We start from the raw sequence: 9,244 nt of genomic DNA, 5'->3' as shown, positions 1-9,244 counted from the left end.
GTTGCTCGCTCTATTGCTATGTCGCGATACCTACCACTTGCTATATCATGCCTCCCATATTTCCATGTCAAGCCTCTAACCCATCATTCCTAGCAAACCATTGTTTGGCTATGTTACCGCTTTGCTCAGCCCCTCTTATAGCATTGCTAGTTGCAGGTGAAGATGAAGTTTGTTCCTTGTTGGAACATGGATATTGTTGGGATATCATTATTATCTCTTATTTACTTTAATGCATCTATATACTTGGTAAAGGGTGGAAGGCTCGGCCTTATGCCTGGTGTTTTGTTCCACTCTTGCCACCCTAGTTTCCGTCATACCGGTGTTATGTTCCTTGATTTTGCGTTCCTTACGCGGTTGGGTGTTATGGGAACCCCTTGACAGCTCGCTTTGAATAAAACTCCTCCAGCAAGGCCCAACCTTGGTTTTACCATTTTCCACCTAAGCCTTTTTCCCTTGGGTTCTGCAGACTCAAGGGTCATCTTTATTTTAAACCCCCAGGCCAGTGCTCCTCTGAGTGTTGGTCCAACCTGTCAGCCGCCGGTGACCACCAGGGGCAACTCTGGGTTGGCCTACCGGAATCTTGGACAATCCGGTGTGCCCTGAGAACGAGATATGTGCAGCTCCTATCGGGATTTGTCAGCACATTCGGGCGGCTTTGCTAGTCTTGTTTTACCATTGTCGAAATGTCTTGTAACCGGGATTCCGAGTCTGATCGGGTCTTCCTGGGAGAAGGAATATCCTTCGTTAACCGTGAGAGCTTGTGATGGGCTAAGTTGGGACACCCCTGCAGGGTTTGAACTTTCGAAAGCTGTGCCCGCGGTTATGGGAAGATGGGAATTTGTTAATATCCGGTTGTAGAGAACTTGACACTTAACTTAATTAAAATGAATCAACCGCATGTGTTGCCGTGATGGTCTCTTTTTGGCGGAGTCCGGGAAGAGAACACGGTCTCGTGTTATGCTTGAACATAAGTAGCTTCAGGATCACTTCTTGATCACTTTTAGCTTCTCAACCGTGCTTTGCTTCTCTTCTCGCTCTCATTTGCGTAAGTTAGCCACCATATATGCTAGTGCTTGTTGCAGCTCCACCTCACTACCCCTTTCCTACCCATAAGCTTAAATAGTCTTGATCGCGAGGGTGTGAGATTGCTGAGTCCCCGTGACTCACAGATACTTCCAAATAGTTGCAAGTGCCGATGATACCACTGCAGGTGACGCAACCCAGCTCAAGTGGGAACTCGATGAAGATCTTGATCGTTGTATTGTTTCGTTTTCCTGTTGATCAGTAGTGGAGCCCAGTTGGGGCGATCGGGGATCTAGCATTTGGGGTTGTCTTTCTTTATTTTGGTATCGTAGTCGGACCTTGATTGTATTTTGGTTGATGTATGATATATTTATGTATTGTGTAAAGTGGCAGTTGTAAGCCGACTCTTTATCCCTTTCTTATTCAGTACATGGGATGTGTAAAGATTACCCCTCTTGCGACATGCCTACCATGCGGTTATGCCTCTAAGTCGTGCCCCGACACGTGGGAGATATAGCCGCATCGTGGGTGTTACAAAGATAAATAGATCAAGTTGGCCAAACAAAACCCAAATACCGGAGAAGAAATATGAGGCTATAAGCAATCATGCATATAAGAGATCGAAGAAGACTCAAATAACTTCCATGGATAAAAATATATATCTGGTCATAAACTCAAAGTTCATCGGATCCCAACAAACACACCGCAAAAAGAGTTACATCATATCGATCTCCAAGAGACCATTGTATTGAGAATCAAACGAGAGAGAGGAAGCCATCTAGCTACTGACTACGGACCCGTAGCTCTACAAAGAACTACTCACGCATCATCGGAGAGGCACCAATGGACATGATGAACCCCTCTGTGATGGTGTCTAGATTGGATCTAGTGTTTCTGGAACTTGCGGTGGCTGGAACTGATTTTCGTCGACTCCCCTAGGGTTTCTGGAATATTGCGGTATTTATAGAGTTAAGAGGCACTTCGGGGGGCACCCGAGGTGGGCACAACCCGCCAGGGCGCGCCCGGGCCTCCAGGCGCGCCCTGGTGGGTTGTGCTCCCCTCGGAGCACCCCCAGGCGTTTCTCCGGCCCATTGGATGTCTTTTGGTCCAAGAAAATTCCACAAAAAGTTTCACTGCGTTTGGACTCCGTTTGGTATTGATTTCCTGTTATGTAAAAACATGCAAAAAACAACAACTAGTGCTTGGCACTATGTCAATAGGTTAGTACCTAAAAATGATATAAATGACTATAAAATGATTGGAAAACGTCCAAGAATGATAATATAACAGCATGGAACAATCAAAAATTATAGATACGTTGGAGACGTATCAGCATCCCCAAGCTTAATTCCTACTCGTCCTTGAGTAGGTAAATGATAAAAATAGAATTGTTGATGTGGAATGCTGCCTAACATGTCATCACATATTCTTTTCTTTATAGCATGGACATTTGGACTTTTATATGGTTCAAAGCAATAGTCTAGTTTTGACATGAGACTTAAATACTCAAGCATATCAACAAGCAACCATGTCTTTCAAAATATCAACGCTAAAATAAGTTATCCCTAGCCCATCACGCTCAATCATTGATCCATTCATGAAACGCACTCGCATATTAGCTACACCCAATGCTCAAGTACGATCATAGTGCCCCCTCGTTGGTGCTTTATAACAGAAGATGGAGACTCAAATTAAAAATAAAAATTGCATAAAGTAAAAGAAAGGCTCTTCGCGGAGGGAAGTAGGGATTTGTAGAGGTGCCAGAGCTCGAAGCAAAAAAACAGAGATAAAAACATTTTGGGAGGCATGCTTTTCCTGTCGACGAGAATGACCGAGAAGTTCCCAATACTTTCCATGCTAGATATATCATAGGCGGTTCCCAAATAGAAATTAAAGTTTATACCTTTTTCAACCATACTTTCATACCAACACTTTCCAAGGAATTTATTATTTGACAACATAAAGTAAATTCATTTTTCATTTCGGGACTGGGCATCCCTAATACCTTTGCCTTACTCTCGTGCAATGACAAGTGAATAAACACTCATCGTGAGAATAACATATCTAGCACGAAAATATATTAGCCACCCCCTATCGATTCATGAGCTGTACGAGCACACAAAATAGAAATTTATTTTGAAAATTAGAGATGACACATACAAATTTGCTTAGAACGACAAAATAATAGTGCATATAGGTAGGTATGGTGGACTCATGTGGCAAAACTGGTTTAAAGGATTTCGGATGCACAAGTACTGATCATACTTAGTGCAAAATGAAGGCTAGCGAAAGATTGAGAAGCGACCAACCAAGAAACGAATAATCTCATAAGCGAGCATTGATCATAATTAACACCGAATAATGCACCACACATAGGATGTAATTTCATTGCATAACTATTGACTTTCATGCTTGCATAGTGAATCACAAAGCTTAACACCAATATTCTTACTAAAGCATAATTACTCATCAACATGACTCACATATCACATCATCATATCTCAAAACTATTACAAGGAATCAAGTTTATTTTGTCCAATGATCTTCATGAAAGTTTTTATTATATCCTTCTTGGATATCTATCACTTTGGAAGTAATTTTCATGTGTTGCTTTTGATAAGCTCAAACAAATATAAGTGAAGATCATGAGCATAATATTTCTTTCTCTAAAATTAATTTAAGTGAAGCAAGAGAGAATTTATTAAAAAAATTACTGACTCTCAAAGAAATCTAAGTGAAGGAAGAGAGTATTTCTTCAAAAATACTAAAGCACACCGTGCTAAAAAGATATAAGTGAAGCACTAGAGCAATTCCATAGCTCATAAAGATTTAAGTGAAGCATAGAGAGTAATTCTAACAAGTCATGGAATAATTTTGGCTCTCTCAAATAGGTGTGTCCAGCAAGTATTCAAGACTTAAAACACAAAACAAAACAAGTAAAGACTCATATAATACAAGACGCTCCAAGAAAAACTCATAGTATGCGACGAATAAAAATATAGCTTCGAGTAAAATACCGATGGTCGTTAGAAGAAAGAGGGGATGCCACTCGAGGCATCCCCAAGCTTAGTTGCTTGCTTCTCTTTGGATAATAGCTTGGGATGCCATGGGAATCCCAAATCTTAGGCTCTTCTTACTCCTTATTCCATCATCCATCGTAACATCACCCAAAGCTTGAAACTTCAATCACACAAAACTCAACAAAACCTTTGTGAGATCCGTTAGTATAAGAAAACAAATCACTACTATAAGTGCTGTTGCAAACCAATTCATATTTTATTATTGCATTATATCTACTGTATTCCAACTTTTCTATGGCAAAAAATCTTCAAAGAAAACCATAGAATCATCAAAACAAGCACACAACGCAAAGAAAACATAATCTGTCAAAAACAGAATAGTGTGTAGAAATCTGGGTATTTCGAATACTTCTGTAAATCCAAAAATTCTGGAAAATTAGTAGATCTTGAAAAATTTGTATATTAATCTTCTGCAAAAAGAATTGGTATTTTATCGCTCTTCTGTTAAAAACTAAAATTACTTTTGTGAGCTCAAAAGTTTCTGTTTTTCAGCAGGATCGACACAACTATCACCCAAGAAGATCCTAAAGGCTTTACTTGGCGCAAACACTAATTAAAACACAAAAAACACAATCATAAAAGTAGCATAATTGTGCTAACACTCAACAATAAAAAGAAAAAAGCAAAAATAAATGTTATTCATTGGATTGCCTCCCAACAAGCGCTATTGCTTTATGCCCCTAGCTAGGCATAAAGCAAGGATCTATGTTTTATCATGCTTGTACATAGTTTCCTTAGAAGTGTTTTTGTCATGGGGTTTTGTAAAAACAACATAAAAAATATTATCCATAGAAACTTTAGCACTACTAAGTTGCTTATCGTCATAATCCCTTTGATTTCTGGCAACAATCCAAGAGTATTGTTGATTAACATTATTGAAAACTTGTTGGATTACATTTAAAATAGGGACTTCCTTCTTAAGATTCTCATCAAAGATTTGATTATCCCCAAGCAAATGTCGTAATTCATAATCACTATTGTAAAGAATTTCATCTATCATGGGCTTTTCATGATTCATACCATAAAAATCAAAGATTTCCCTAGCTTCCCGTATTATGTAGTCAAATTCATTCATAAGAACGAGAGTGGCCAACTTTTTAGCATTAGGATTATTTATAACAGGAAGCTCAAAAAACAATCTTTGCAAAGTAGAATGAGTACGGAGAAATTTACTTTCAAGTTTCAGAACTAGTGCTGAAATAGCATCCGCGTAAGATCAAGCATTTCCAAGTATAGGAGCATCATCAAGACTTAGATTTCCAACACAATTGAAATTCTTGGATACGTTCTTTTCCCATAACATTCCCTTGCCCCAAGATAAAAGTTTTAACATCCAAATTTCCCGTACGTCCAATCTTAGGAGTTAGGCAAAGGGTAGGTCTGACATTGGGTATATTTGTCATACCAAAATCACCCATGATTGCATGTAAAGGGTAGATCTGACAAGAAAACGGTGAACGAAAAAGAGGGCGAATAAAATGGCAAATTTTTGTGAAGTGGGGAGAGGAAAATGAGAGGCAAAAGGCAAATAATGTAAATTGCGAGGAGATGAGATTTGTGATTAGGAACCTGGTAGATGTTGATGATGTCTCCCCGGCAATGGCGCCAGAAATTCCTTTTGATGTCTCCTAGAACTACATCGGTATTTACCCAAAGAGGAAGGGATGATGCAACACAGCGACGGTAGGTATTTCTCTTAGTGATGAGACCAAGGTTATCGAATGAGTAGGAGAACCAAGCAACACTACGTAAAAAGCACCTGCACACAAATAACAAATACTCGCAACCCGACGTGTGATGTCCCACAAGTATAGGGGATCAATTGTAGCTATTTTCGGTAAGTAAGAGTGTCAAACCCAACGGGGAGCAGAAGGAATGACAAGTAGTTTTCAGTAAGGTAATGTCTGCAAGTGCTGAAATTGTAAGTAGCAGAGTAGTTTGATAGCAAGATAATTTGTAACGAGAAAGTAACTATAGTAGTAACAAAAGTGCAGCAAGGTAGCCCAATCCTTTTGAGGCAAAGGACATGCCAAAACGGTCTCTTATGATAAGCAAAGCGTTCTTGAGGGTACACGGGAATTTCATCTAGTCACTTTCATCATGTTGGTTCGATTAGTGTTCGCTACTTTGATAATTTGATATGTGGGTGGACCGGTGCTTAGGTGATGTTCTTACTTGAACAAACCTCATACTTATGATTAACCCTCCTGCAAGCATCCGCAACTATGAGAAAAGTATTAAGAACAAATTCTAACCATATCATTAAACTTTTGGATCCAATTGGTCCTTTACGGAATAGCGCATAAACTGGGGTTTAAGCTTCTGTCACTCTCACAACCCATCATATAATTGCTACTCCACAATACATTCCCTTAGGCCCAAATATGGTGAAGTGTCATGTAGTCGACGTTCACATGACACCACTAAGGGAATCACAACATACATACTATCAAAATATCGAACACATATCAAATTCACATGATTACTTGCAACATGATTTCTCCCGTGACCTCAAGAACAAAGGCAATTACTCACAAATGATAAACATGCTCATGATCAGAGGGGTATTAAATAGCATATTGGATCTGAACATATAATCTTCCACCAAATAAACCATATAGTAATCAACTACAAGATGTAATCAACACTACTAGTCACCCACAAGTACCAATCTATAGTTCCGGTAACAAGGTTGAACACAAGAGATGAACTAGGGTTTGAGAGGAGATGGTGTTGTTGAACATGTAGATGGAGATTGCCCTCCCTAAGATGGGAGAGTTGTTGGTGATGATGATGACGATCATTTTCCCCCTCTGGGAGGGAAGTTCCCCTGGCGGAATCGCTCCGCCAGAGGGCAAAAGTGCTCCTGCCCAAGTTCCGCCTCGAGGCGACGACGCTTCATCCCGAAAGTCCTCCCCTTATTTTCTTCTAGGTCAAAATGACTTATATACCAAAAGATGGGCACCGAAGGTGGGCCGATGAGGGCACAACCCACCAGGGCGCGCCTGGGCTCCCTGGCGCGCCCAGGTGGGTTGTGCCCACCTGGTGGGCCCCCTCTGGTAGTTATTTGCTCCAATAGTTCTTAAATAATCCATAAAAAATCTCCGTGAAGTTTCAGATTGTTTGGAGTTGTGTAGAATAGGTGGCCTCACGTAGCTTTTCCACGTCCAGATTTCCAGCTGCCAGAATTCTCCCTCTTGGTGTGTACCTTGCAAATTATGAGTGAAAAGGCATTAGAATTACTCCATAACGCATTATTATGGATAAAAACATTGTAAATAACAGTAAGGAAATATGATGCAAAATGGACGTAGCAACTCGCGCAAGCTTAGACCTCGCTTGTCCTCAAGCAAAAACCGAAATCGAAAAACATGTCCACATGCTTTGAGAGAGAGGTGTCGATAAAAACAAAATACAGATATAGAAGCATCATGTTGATTATTATAACAACAGAAAAATTAAACACGAGACTTTTATCATAGAACTTTTATCATATGCTTCTCATGAATAAGTAATAGTTCATCACATAATCAAAGTATAAAGCAAAAACTCTATTAGAAACCAACAAACTATGTTCTCAGTCAACTTTGCAACTACAATTCATCATCTTTTCGGGAAGAGTCGCGTGTAGGAGCCTTTAGGCAAGTCCACATACTCAACCATCATATAGTCTTCTATGATTGCTAACACTCACCGCATACCCATGAGCAAAACGTTTCAACTAGACACATAGAAAGATAGGGGCTTATGGTTTTGCCTCCCAACATACTCACCTCAAGGGTGATGTCAACAATAATAACTCATGCCACCCATATTCAACTAGACATATGTTCCTAGATCTTTCCTCACCACATGATGCTTGCCAAAGGAGAAAAATAAAAGGAATAGAGAGAGAAACTTTGACTCTTGCATAAATGTAAATACATCAAAGTAAAAGATAGGCCCTTCGCAGAGGGAAGCAGAGGTTGCCATGCGCTTATTTGTTTGTATGCTCAATCCCTTAGTGCAAAAGAATGTCACATTACATTGCCCCTTGTGATAGCGACCTTTATTATGCATTCATTTATTCTTCACCATCACAAGTTCGTGCAACGCTCAATTTTCTCTTACACTAAATGATCTCACACTTTTAGAAGCGATTTTTATTGCCTTTTTGCACCGATGACAGCTTACTTGAGGGATCTTGCTCAAGCCCTAGGTAGTTATGGTGGACACTTGAAAATAAGATTTGGGTTTAAGGGTTTTTGGATGCACAAGTAGTATCTCTACTTAGTGCGGAATTTTTGGCTAGCAAAGATAGGGGGCAAGCACCACATGTTAAAGAATCTATGACAATATGACTTCTATGTGAATATTGCTACCTCTTGAGCACTGCGTTGGATTTCCCCAAAGAGGAGAGGATGATGCAGCAAAGTAGCGTAAGTATTTCCCTCAGTTTTTGAGAACCAAGGTATCAATCCAGTAGGAGGCCATGCACAAGTCCCTCGTACCTACACAAAAACAATAGCTCAACGCAACCAACGCGCTTAGGGGTTGTCAATCCCTTCACGGTCACTTACGAAAGTGAGATCTGATAGAGATGATAAATAATATTTTTGGTATTTTTTTGTATAGACATGCAAAGTAAAAAGTAAAAGCAACGTAAAAGCAAAGCAATAATAAAGTGATGAAGATTGATATGATGAGAAAGAGACCCCGGGGCCATAGGTTTCACTAGTGGCTTCTCTCAAGAGCATAAGTATTCTACGGTGGGTGAACAAATTACTGTTGAGCAATTGATAGAATTGAGCATAGTTATGAGAATATCTAGGTATGATCATGTATATAGGCATCACATCCGAGACAAGTAGACCAACTCCTGCCTGCATCTACTACTATTACTCCACTCATCGACCGCTATCCAGCATGCATCTAGAGTATTAAGTTAAAAACAGAGTAACGCCTTAAGCAAGATGACATGATGTAGAGGGATAGACTCATGCAATATGAAGAAAACCCCATCTTTTTATCCTCGATGGCAACGATACAATACGTGCCTTGCTGCCCCTTCTATCACTGGGAAAGGACACCGCAAGATCGAACCCAAAGCTAAGCACTTCTCCCATGGCAAGAACAACCAATCTAGTAGGCCAAACCAAACT

Source organism: Triticum urartu, chromosome 1A (assembly GCF_056163025.1).
Source record: "Triticum urartu cultivar PI428250 chromosome 1A, HENAU_Tu73, whole genome shotgun sequence".
NCBI classification, from domain to species: Eukaryota; Viridiplantae; Streptophyta; class Magnoliopsida; order Poales; family Poaceae; genus Triticum; species Triticum urartu.
The sequence above is the reverse complement of the archived record's forward strand: the minus strand, read 5'-3'. Positions refer to the sequence as shown.